The following is a 13,001-nucleotide window of genomic DNA, read 5'->3' as shown; positions in this document are numbered from 1 at the left end:
TCACATCTACAGAAAAATCAACTGCACTTCACTTCCAACATAATGTTACAGCCAAATGCAAAGATTATCATAATTCCCAAGATCAAACAATTTTCAAAGCACCATCAGGGATGTGGGTTTATTTTCTGTAGCGTTTGGCACCAAGCTACAAGAGAGAAAGAGCAAAATGAATGCGTGCAAAGACGCCCTCTGTAGTAACCAGTGAAACTCGTTGCTGTAAAGATGAGTAATGACGTGTGTGGATGCATTTTGGTTAATTAATCTACTGTTATTCTGAATTTAGACAAAACAAAGAGCACGGTGGCATGGTGATCTGTGTGCAGCAGCGCTGTGCTGCAGGCCACTGTGTGCCGTGCAGAGCACTTCCCCTGCGTGATTTGCTGTCTGACACCACATATGGCAAATGCGCCAACACTGACATATGGGCCCCTCACAATTCATTAGCATTGTCATGTAAAAGAGGGTAATCCCACTGTAAAACAAATGAAATGTAACCCTTTACAGTACAGGTTGATCACACAGCTCTTTTCATTCATTCTCCCTCTTTTATGAAGTCTCGTGTAATTCAATGAAAGAGGTTTTTAACGCAGCTCCAACGCACCCCCTTGGGTGTCTGCATCCTCGGTGCAGAGCAGCAGAGGCTTTACAAGCCGCTCTCCTCTTGTTTACAGCTGCGCTGCGCGTCGAAATGAGCCGTGGTACACATAAACAGCAGCTCCATGCAAATATTACAGTGCCCTTATTAACCAGGGCAGGCTGCAATTACATTATGTCCCAGGCGTTAACATCCAGAGAGCGAGCGCCGGTCCTCTGTGACAACTCCCCTCGCCCTCAGTGTTTCTTGGCGGCATTATGGCCCTCATAATCTGATTCACAGTTTTTGTCATGCTGCCAAGAGGCAAGTTGTATTAGCCAAGCACTATAGGCCTTAATGAACTGAGTGCCAATGTTAAGCACACTAGAGCAAGCTGGAGTGACAACGTACAACCAGGCTGTCATTTGCAGCCATGTTGGATCACAGTCTAAGTTATAGCTGCTCGTGCTCAAAGGTTTGTCAGGTCTCCGAGAAAAAAAAAGAAAAAAAGAAAGAGGAAATCACCACATTCCATTACGCTCGATGTGTCGAGCATCCCGACAGAAAAAATGACAGAATGTCGTCGCATAAGGAGCTGCTCTTCTACTGTTCAGAGTGTGGCTTCCATTTGACATACAGCACAAAATGGCTGCTCGCTTCATCAGATCATGAGACTGAAGGAATCAGATTCCAAGATGGCGCCACAGTGACATTAACGCCGCTTGGATCAGACCGGATCAGTAAAAAAATGGAAAGGCCACACTTCCAGCTACAACTGTTTGATTGACAATTACACAAGGGCCGATGGCGGAGTGGGGGGGGTGTCCAAAGTGGGAAATGGCGGGTTTTGGTGCACGTCCAAGGTCTAGGAACTCGGGTGTTGCTCCTTTCACAAGTTCCTCAGAATCGTCATTGGTATGCAGGAATGCACCCCTAGGAGGCCATTCTGTGTGATTTTGGAGGGAAACGTGTTTGCAACCGGTCGCTAGGACAGAGGATGTGTGTGTCTTTGGATCCGACCGTGGTCAGTGCCAAGAAAAAGTGGGCGCCTGTCCAGATCTGTCCACCTTTGTGAGCTGCCTCCCAGTGCTGCAGCCCGGTAATTCTGTTCACTGAGCAAAGACAAAATGGCTTCAGATGCTTTGAATGGGACGTTGTTCTGTGAAACGTTCCAATTATAATAAATATAGATGACGAATAAAGAGGTGTGTGTTTGTCTTTGGTGACGATTATCAGGTCTTTGCAGATACTCGATCTTTGCAGTGGAGGAACACATCTGAAGTATTTTGGTCCCTCGTTCATATAAAACACATCACTGACTTTGACTGGGATCAAGTTGTGATTTTTGTCATTCACACATTTTAAATTACATGACTGTTCCACTTGGATCAGACAGTATCTGCAGGAGACTTTTTCCCCCTAAAATTACATTCCTATGGTGCGTTCAGGTGTTTTCCTACAGACTGGGAAAATAATTTCCCAATTTGCAATAACTGCAATAGCCATCACAGCCATTCTTTTAAAATAAGATAGTTGAGTTTGACTGTCTAACAGTGTAGTCTCCTGTGATTGGCTTGCTTGCTCCATCATGTCATGTACAGACATTTGTTCCTCTGGGAATCTTCCCAGTAGAAAAGATATCCTGAGCTGACAAACGCAGATCTCTACATGGGAAACGGATTCTATCCCGATTCTTTGCAATTCAATCGAAAACTTTACAAGCAGTTAGATATATCCACTGCTTCGATCACTGGTGTAAAATAAAGTATATTTACATTTTATGCAACTTCCACTTCTCTACATCGCAGAGGGATTTTTTTTTTTACTCCTCTACATTTACCCGAGAGCTGTCGTTGCAACAACACTAAAGTGCCATTCACATATTAATTACTCTTTTACTTCTGATACTTGAAATAGTGTTACACATTTTTGCAGGTTCACTGCTGGTTTTAAACATTTAAATGACTTTATTTCATAATAAAACAGTCACTGAGTTGATACTTGATACTGACTTTTTTCAGCACTGTTTTTTGATCCATCCATGACTGCCAAAATATCTGATGTGGAGTTGTGAAGCTGCCTGTAGATACAGAGCTAAAACTACACAGGAGAAGACTGAGAAGTTGAGTTTCCGTACTACAAGTATTCTGAAGGTTACACTTCATCCAGGGGGAAAACTCACACTTTAAAATGTCAACTTTACAGGAACTTTTTTAGCGTTATAACCCCGCACTTTTTAGTTTATCTAATGAATTTCGAAGGGAAACAGAACTGCCTGCAGAGCACGAGGTCCTTCAGTCCCTCAACTTGAGTTAAAACATGAACATCGCCCAAATGATACTGACAGGGTTTTCACCTCACAGCGACAACATTCAGAATTCAAGTTTTGTCATTTGTACAGGTAGCATGTAGCTTCGACTATGACACTAAGCTTAAAATCCACTCACACCCTCAGGCAATTTCTTGGAGCTTATGTATTTATATAATGAAAGAGAAATACTCGAGCAGGAGAGGTTAGCAAAACTTGCAGCTCAGGCCTGATGAGTTCGACGTCCGGATCACTGAGGATGCTTTTCTTGAAGGCGAGAGAGCCCTGTTGTGGAATGTCAAGTAGTTTGGCCGGGGCGGGTGACTGAAGCGGGAAGTGATTTGACTAATGTTTTCCCTTTCATAGTGCTCCTCTCCACCACGTCCCCCTCCGTCCTCCCCAACCGCCAAAAACCTCCCCAGAAAACTTTACGGTGATGTCATTCATATGCAAAACAGGCGTGCTTTCAGCGGCTGAATGTGTGTGCATGCGTCTATGAGCGAGTGTGTACGTGTGCGTGTGTGCATGTGTTGCTTGAGTGGCTGATTCCATTACTTGAAGGACCATTACACTTGCCTGTCAACAGCCAAAAGACCTGAGAAAAATTAGCAGATTAAATCACTCGGCTCCTCTCCTCCTCCTCCTCCTCTTCTTCCTCCTCTTCCTCCGCTCCCCACCAAGCATCCAGGCTGTTGTTCGCACCATGAAGCTGTTTTGACAAAATCAAAAATGTAACGCGTCTCCTTTGAAAGTCGCATCAGTGTTTGATCAATGACAAGTCCTAATTTTGGCGACAAATCTCTCAAAAATGACAAAAAATAAAAACAATGATAATGGTGCGAGACACAATCAGGGCAGCGCTCCTTTGAAAGTGAGTAGCTAGGAGGCAAAATCCTATAAACAGGGGCAACCAGGGAGACTGAATCTAAATGTGGTTTTACAGTCTTGTAAAATCCAATAACACTGAAACATTAGGGGTGCTGGTACATGTTTATTGATGCAGTTGGGCGAAAGTTCAAATGTCGGGGAGGGTTCAACACATTCATGATCGGTTTGTGTTTTTTCAGTGAGTTCCTAAAAGATATCAACTCTACGACTGTTTTAATCAGCGAAGTCACGCCACAAACATAAATCCCAATCATAATCCTGCGAGGGACTCCAGAGGTTGCTCCTGTTTTACTTATCACGGTATGACAGGATTCCAGCAGAGCTGCTCCCCTCAAAAACAAAAGAATAAATCCCAGATCCCAGAATGTGGGAATGAAACCCCCTCAGGTCAGATTAGCATTCTGGGAAAACAAAATTCCCCACTGGGGCGTTTGCCACAGACCAGATGGGTGTACCCCGAAAACAGCCACACAGGGGGAAGTGGCTGAAGAAGAAGAGGAGGCTTGGCCCCCGGGGAAGATGGAGGAGAGAGTGCTGGAGGAGGAGGAGGAGGAGGTTGTGAGAGAGGGGGCGTGAAGAGTTAATGCCGACAGCTCAACAAAGGCCGCCATCGCCGCCAAGGGCAGAGAGGAGCACGGGAAAAGAGCTAAGGTCAAGGGGACCTCAGGGGGGTTCAAGTTCAAGGCGACTGTCAGTGTCTGCATTTTAACAGCCGCACCACACCCTCCGAGTGCTTCTACTTCCATTTGCAACAACAACCGCGCCCCCACATCTCCGTTTACTCCCCAACATTAAATCTACAGCTCCACACAAACCGGCCATTGTCTCACTGTTTCCATATCAGGGCCACAAAGAGGCAAAAGGTAAAAGCAGTGAGGAGGGCTGAGGTTTGTCTGGGCCGCTCTCATGGTAATGTGTGAGATTGTGAACCGCCGATGGCCTCCACGGGAGAGCCGCCATCGGGGGGGTTTGTGTGTTCAGTGGCGGTGGGTGGCATTGTTGGTGAAGGACAGGAAATGTTCAGTGACTTGCATGAAATGGGTTTGATTGTGGTGTCAGACTGTTCAGAAACAGGTCTGTCTGGACATTGGAGGGATTGGCATTTTCAGACGAGTCTGATGGTGAGAAAAGAGGTGAAGAGATTTTCCTGGTAAGATGTTTTTCCATCGAACATGTTAATTTCAGGCACAGCTCAGCCTGATGTGACTCGTCATCTTAATTTTATTGTTGTGTTGATTCCTCACCTTGATGAGGTTTTACCAACCTGACAACTTCTGGAAGAGGATTTAAAGACGGAGGAAAAAATATAAGTTATGTCACTTTAGTACCAGTTTCATAACCAACAAATAACTGATGACACACACACACACAACAAATGAACCAGTTTCAAAGTAACCTCCTTATTAGACAAACACTTTGTGTGGTTGTTGATAAAAGTCTAAAGGTGTGAGCAGTGAAAAGAAGATTCTGCTGGAGAAATGGCCTAATGAGATTTTTAAAGTCAATTATATTGATTATTTCTGCTGCTTTCTCATGTCAAAGGCTACATTAACATGCCAAAATGATTCAGCATGGACGGAGGAGATCTGCTCCAACCTTGAAATATGTTGTGTTTGTTATCACGTCATATGAGTTACGGCAGCCAGGAAGTGACACCACTGGTCTGACTGGTGACACAGAATAAGAAGGAAACGGTTTTATCGTTTCTGGAAACAACAAAGGACAAAACAAGATTCACAGATATCTTTTTAAACACTTGGAGACACTTTTTTTTTTTTTTACCAAAAACACGACTTTGACCTGATTAGAAGAAGATATAAGTCTACAACTGTAGCTCCAGCGTGAGGATGGATTATGATTTGTGCTGTAAACTGTAAACTCAACATGTTCGACGGCACCCAGCTGGAACTGACTTACAGGGTAAAGACGTCTTGACTATGCTAAATTTGGCATTTAAATTTCTGCATTTGAATAACTGGGGTTCATGTCCTTTATCTGACTCGTGGTTTTGTTAAAGCTACTGAAACATGCTTGGTTTCCCTGACTGTAATCAAGCACTGAGTGCCAAAACATAACCAAAAATCCTTCATCATGGTTTAGTCGCCATGAGTGGATGAAGGGTTAGCAGGAAAAATGAGGGAAATACAGCGTGGCTGTGCAGGTAGAGCTGGAAACTCAGTCAGTATCTGTGTCAGAGTTAGAGTTTTATGTTTAACCACAAAGTAAAACTTCATGAAAACCAGTCAGGTAACATGTTCACACTCAGGTAAAACATGGCCTTCTCCTGGACAGCTGCTCCGGTCTGAGAGGGCTGCGACATTCCATCACAGCTGACGAATCTTGACCACGGAGCAAAAGTTCAAATCCATTTAATGAACTGGAACACCACAAGTTGTCCCTCGTGATTTAGAGCCCATTGAAAAAGAGCATGTTTGTTTTCCTTTCTGTGACCAGGCAGAGGTCAGAGGTCGGGCAGACCGATCACCGTCGCCCCATAAAACACAACGTCACCGCTGACCCCCTCGTCACCCCTACAACCTCGCACAATGGAGGGTCGCCCGGGTGGAAATCTGCGTCCCCACATCTTTTTGTTGCCCTCAGACTAAACTAACCACAACATATCCCCCAGGCTGACCTCTGATCCATCAGCCTGCCGGCCACACACTCAGAGATCTGCTGCTTGTCTCAGTGAAGAGGAACGTCTCTGAGCTCAAGCTTCAGTTCCCGTCTGATCTCTGCGTCTTTGAAGGAATAAGTCTGACAACAAATCAGCGTCAACAAATCCCATGAAGACCAAAACCAACAATAAACTGATCCTGCTAATTTAGTCAAAGCCTGGTACATCTTATCCCTCTGTGCCACACAGCTCCATTGTTGTCCAGACACTATTAAAAACACATCAGTGAACCACACTGTTGCACTGAGTGACATGTTCCTTCATCACCATGAACACACACTGTAGTTTATCTCACATACAACATCCTGCTGCCTTAAATACTCACTAGAGCGCCAAATGTGGATCAATCCACTACAGAAAATAGTCCCAGACAAATGCACTATTTTCTCCTGTTTCAGTAATTTTTTGCCAAAAACTACAATGTTGAGATATTTCAGGAAATGACTGACTGTATTGTTCTGTAGTGCTGTGATTTTTACCTGCTGTAAAAATCCACTCTCAGTGGCTGCTTCACATAAATTCAGCCGACAGGACCAAGATATCAAATCAAATATCTTTGATATGAACCTAGTCAGGGTCTGACTGTTCTTAAAGTCTCAGGTCTGCACTGAAATCATCTCGTAGGGCCTCAACCTGCAAGTGACGATAAAGCCTTGATCACGTTCACTTTTAATGTGTGTACACTATAGGCTATATGTAAAGTAATGAAGGGGTGAAAATTTTTTTCTAGCCATAAAGCGAAATCTAATTATTCAATTTAAACGGCGAAGTGTAACTGGAAAGCAGGCGACGGTTAATGGACACAGCATCTTTTGTTATTTACTCTTTCTGGCTGTTAATGTCGCTGTCCCCCGCCTCCCCGGTCTCATTATGGGTCAACACAAAAATATGCACAAATACACACATTACTACATCACCTTCACACACTCACACACACACACACACGGTGGCAGTTGCTTGTCAGGCTGGTGCCATGCTCCACCTCTCCTCACAGCTTTCATGCTAGCTCCTGGTTGCCTTGGCAACTGGCTGTGTGTGTGTGTGTGTGTGTGTGTGTGTGTTGGCACTGTGTCGAGTACAACGTGAAGAGAGAGGGGAGAGCATGGAGAGCAGCAAATGCAGAGACACACACACACACACACACACACACAAAAACACACACAATAACGTGTGCAGGAAACACACACACACACACACACACACACACACACACAAATTAATTTATGGAGATGTGAGAAGTGCAGGATTAGCATTATGCCTGGTGTTACTACACATCCACTTTAGTGGCCTGATGGTGAAACAGACCACAAAACCACATCGGGCGAGCCAGGACGCTCTCTCTCTCTCTCTCTCTCTCTCTCTCTCTCAAAATAAAAGCCTCGTTTTGGAGAATGCATTAAAGAAAAGAAGAAAAAAAAACAAACAATAAAAGCTACGATAATTACTGAATGACAGGAAATGCCCAATCAGTGGTAATTTAAAAAGCAGCAATAGAGTGTAATTGACTGCTGCTGCCTGTTAAGTGCCTCCTGTAATTTATGGAGACTGATTCTGTTGTGTAATGTCTGTATATTGTTATGTAAAAATTAATGCATAGAATACATTCTGCCTGTGTTGCTAGTGTGTGTGTGTGTGTGTGATAAAAAGATATTTACTGTAAATGTAGAAAAACACAGTGGTTTAACGTCTGTGTGATATTTCAAGATTTTATTCTAAAGAACGTGGACGTTGTGGTTTCAGCCTCTGAACCCGGCCACAGGGATTTAAATGAACCAGGGAAACAGCTCCTGAACTGAAGTAAACATTTAGTTGTGTGATTTTTTCAAAAATCTAAAATCTGCCACCACATCCAAAAATTCTGTGCCACTAGATCAGTGTTTCCCAGCTGGATCAATCTGAGGGGTCACAAGGTGACTGAAGGGAGAAAAAATATACACTCATGTTCATATCACACTATTTTATATGTCCTCCCTGTGAAATCCTGAATATTTCCTACCTCTGCAGTCCTCTACTTCAGGTGAAACACTCTGAGGAGGACAGAACAGTTTTTGTTGAAGTGCTCGTAACGTGCATCTACACTGAGCTACAGCGAGGAACACTGAGCAGCTTCACAAGTGAAAAAGGTTGAGAGCCACTGTAAAGATTTGAGGGGGGGTTTCACTGTGATTATTACTGGAATAAAAGACACCAGGTAGATGCAGCTGATGTGTTAGCGAGCCAAGATGTCGGCTGTAAATGTCACAACTGTGGCGTCACTCTCCCACACAGGGGTTGTTTCTGGAGCTGCCATTTTCTACCAACATTCAATCACACACAAGAAAATCAGAGCAATTTCTGCAGCGAGTTAATCAACCTCGATGCAAAGCAGCCGCAGCTCGCGTCTTCTCAGCTCCGCGTGAAGACGACGCTCTTTCATGGCTTTGTTTGGTGGAACACTGTATCATCATTGCCTTTTTTTTTTCCTCCATTAGAAAAACACACCATGATATCACTATCACTGTCACTCTGTCGACAGACACCAGCAGCTCTGCAGCCACAGTGCTGCTGCTTTTCTGTCTGACCAGCTAATTGCAGTTAATTGCGTTCACCTGCTGGCCCTGGTGTGAATCAGTCCCTAATTACGGGGTTTTCGAACGGAAAGCAGCAGGGCTCTGCAGCCTTACGACCAGGACGGAGGACCGCTGACCTTCACATTAAAAGTGTTTTTACACTCGGTCCTTCTGGAGATTTTTATCCAAACCTGGGTTTTGTAATTTTTACGTAAAAAGCTTTTGATGAATCTGAGAATCGTACTAAAGCTCAGACTTTAAAATGGTGGCTCAGGACTCAAGACTCGAGACAGCTGGATGATTGTTTTGGTTTGAGGTTTAAAATGGTCATTTAAGTACGATATCCATTACATGACGACACTCAGGGACATTTGTACAATGAAAAACAAAGTCAGATATATCAGAGCTTTCAGAAAGATCTGTTTCCCAGTTGTAATTATGACTTGGATGTTGACAGACTGTATTTACAAGTCAGAAACTGGTAATTATAGTAATTTCCATATGACATGAGAGCAGCATTACTGTACTGCAGGTGAACTCTGGTGAGGTCCGACTGTGAAAACCATCCTCACAAATCTGAAGCTGGATAATGTGACTGTTTGAACACGATGCACGTGTTATCATGTAGGAAAAAAGACATGTATTGAACCGATCAACTGGTCATTAACTCTGTGTTCATATTGCAAAATTCCACACCTCACAATTTCTGTCCTGTGCGTCCATTCAGCACCGATGGAGGAAGAGCACTTGGTTATTCTGGGTAACTGAGGAAATCGTTAGAAACAGACGAAGCACACTGAGGGGAACGCAACGATGTCCAAAGAATCAAATTAAAACATTTCATCAACAGAAAGAAACAACTGGAAAGAGGTGAACGTCGCACGTTTAAGTCCTAAAACACAGAATCTTTTTTTCTCTCGGACACTGCAGCAGCCTGACGTCTAAATAACGGCTCGTGTAGTAAAGTGAAGTATTGTCGGAGTGGCGTGAGGCTGTCTGGGGGCCTGTGGGGCCTCCAGAGTGAGGCCCTGTTCCTGGGAGCGACGGTGTCAATTTATTTGATCCTATAAGGTTCGTTGTTGTACACCTTAATCCACATGCACGCCTCCTCCCCCTTTCATTCAGGAGCTGTGATTGGATTACACCACAGCTCAGCCCAGGCGTGTGTGAGAGTGTGTGTGTGTGTGTGTGTGTGTGAGAGAGAGACTGCAAAGAAGGGCATATGGAAGGAAGGAGGGAGGGCACACACAGGATGATATGTGTGTGTGAGCTGCATTCAGCTCCTTTCACACACATCCTTCATTTTCACCACTTGCTCTCCAGCTGTACGCTTTAATAGCTCCGTCTTTAGCAGCTGATGTGACTTCATTTGAGCTTTTAACTTTAAAATAAACAAGTTTTTAAAGAGTTTTTTTTTTTTTTAAATGATACTGACTGCAGCAGCGCTGTATTCAGTCTGACACTGGAGTTTCATTTTGTTCAGCAGCTGATGAATGATGAACTTCATCCGTATCGCAGATTTGAGGCATTAAAAATTGCAAATAAGCTTTTGTGCTTTCATGAGTTGTTTCTTTTCTTTTTTTCTGTTTGTTTGTTTCAGGGTTAATTAACCTCCTGCTGACGTCCAGCTGGAGCCCAGAACAAACCTGGAACAAAAGAAGCTCCACACAATAAAAAACATAACCTTACAGTGTCTTTACATAAAAACTGTTTTCTTTTCCTATAAAAGATTAAGTTCATTACAATCACAACAATTAAAAAAAAAAAAAAGCATTTAAAAAAAATCCTTGTTTGCATGTCCAGCGTGCTGCAGCTCCTCCCTCTGAGGGTGTGTCCATCAGAAATCTGGATTTTGATTTCGATTCACAAACAGCAGCTGCTCTGATTCTGAAAACACTCATTCTCAGCAGGTTTAAAGTGTGTGAGTGTGAGTGAAAATTAGAAAAATTAAAGTGTAAAAAAAAAAAAAAAAAAAGCCTTGTTTTTTTTAGCGTGCTGCTGTTGGACACTATTGTCCCACAATGCATTGCACAAAGGAAATGGAGGAGGTGCTCAGAGCTGGAACAGAAGAAAACTGATTTTGTAAAGTGATGAGACCGCTCCAGGAAACAAACAAACATAAATGAATAAGAAAGAAATATTGCTGTTTTTTAATGAAGTCAGTGGGTGATGATATTTTAATAATACTATTATTAATAAACCATATTGACATGACGTGCAAAAAAAAAAAAAAGAATAAAAAAAAATACTGTAAATTGTATCATTTCCTGGTTAAATACATTTATTTCTTAAATACAACCCAAAGAATAAACTATGAAAATGACTTTATACTTCATCCATTTCATTACAGTCTGAACTGCTTCAGAAATTTCCAACACAACGAAGGAATTCACATTTCTGAGATAAATGAGATAAACTGCTCTCTCTGCTTCGCCTTATGAAATATCATTTGATCAGCGTTACGAACTGAGAACTGAAATTTGAATAATAGCACTTTTAAACTCCCTTACATGTTAACATTAAAAAAAGCTTCAGTTTCTAAATGAACTTTCCAAGACACCAAATAAAACAGGAAACACAACAGATACGGTGTCCCAGCAGTGATCACACGTGAAAGTTAAACACATCCACATCTATAAACACTGCTCATTACAGGCAGATTTGTTCTCAGAGCCGTGCTGTTTATCCAGTTTAGAAGTGTGCAAAGAGTATTTTTTCAACACAAAGCTCTCACGTGGCTCGTATGGCTGGATTGTTGCATGCGGTTGCCTAGCGATAAGATAAAACTGCTGAAAAAGGACGACTGTGAAGCCCATAGCGCAGCTTTCCTCTATGAATACGTAAGTGAATAGACTGTCAAACGTATTGTTCTTTACAAAGCAATAAAATACAAAGTGCTTTACAGTCTGTGATTTCATTTGAATCACATGTTGGAACTTTTGGCTGTTTATACAGGACCTGCATGACGCTGAGAGGCAGCGTGTTTCTCCACTGAATGTGTCTTTAACACTGTCGGCCTGCTTTGGCTTTGACTCCTGCACTCTTAACTTCTCTGTCATTATAGGCACATTTTTAAAAGAACAGCAGTGAAATCGAAGGTTTTTCAAGCTGCCCTGCAAAACAAAAAAAAAACAAAAAACAACAACACGACATTGTTATCTGACATTCAGACTCTTTGTTTGTCTTGTTAGCAATAATCAACATGTGGTTCAGGTTGTGGAATGGTCACAGAATGGTTACGCTTTGTTTCTGTATATTCTACACTAGCCGACCTGTTATAATTACTACGGCCACTAGAGGTCGCTTAACAATAAATGTGAGGATAGGTCGTAATAAGCTGCTTACACAGACGAACTGTGGGGTTGTTTTTTTACAGGAAGACAGTGGTATCAACGAACAACAGTATCAGTTATAGTTAATGAAGAGATGAACATTAACTCTGTGACAGGAAGTCCATCCACCACACCAACGTCCACACACTGAACGTTATCGCTGGACGTAAACTGTGCTGTCACTGCTGCTGCTCTTGTTAATATAGAGTGCTTTGAGTGCTATGCTCCCCTAGGGACAAATTTATTATCATCACTCCCACTCCCTGCTGTGCTGAGCTTGGTGTTTCCTTGTGGGAGAAGGTGACAAGGTCAAAGCTTCGATGGCAGATATCTGCTGTATATTCTCATGATCTAGTTATGATTATTCCATTGGAGGGAACACTGATAATCAATGAAACATGTATGTTCCTTCACACCACTGAGGAGTGTTGCTGTAATCTAGGGGAAAGGTAAAGTCCGATTTTAGGCCTGTGCAGCTGCAGCAGGTATCGTGAGCTGCTCTACATAGAGGCGTGCACTAAACACCCAAAATGCAAGAACAAAACCAGAATCCAAGGTCAAACCTACAAGGTCACTGAACCTATTTTCAGCCTTCACTCTGCTCCTTCCCTTCAAATCAGCAGACACACACAGGAAGGTCCTAAGTGACATTTCTCTTTGGGAGTCATGGCAA

This window comes from Lates calcarifer, linkage group LG15 (assembly GCF_001640805.2).
Source record: "Lates calcarifer isolate ASB-BC8 linkage group LG15, TLL_Latcal_v3, whole genome shotgun sequence".
NCBI lineage: Eukaryota > Metazoa > Chordata > Actinopteri > Centropomidae > Lates > Lates calcarifer.
This window is presented reverse-complemented; position numbering follows the sequence as displayed.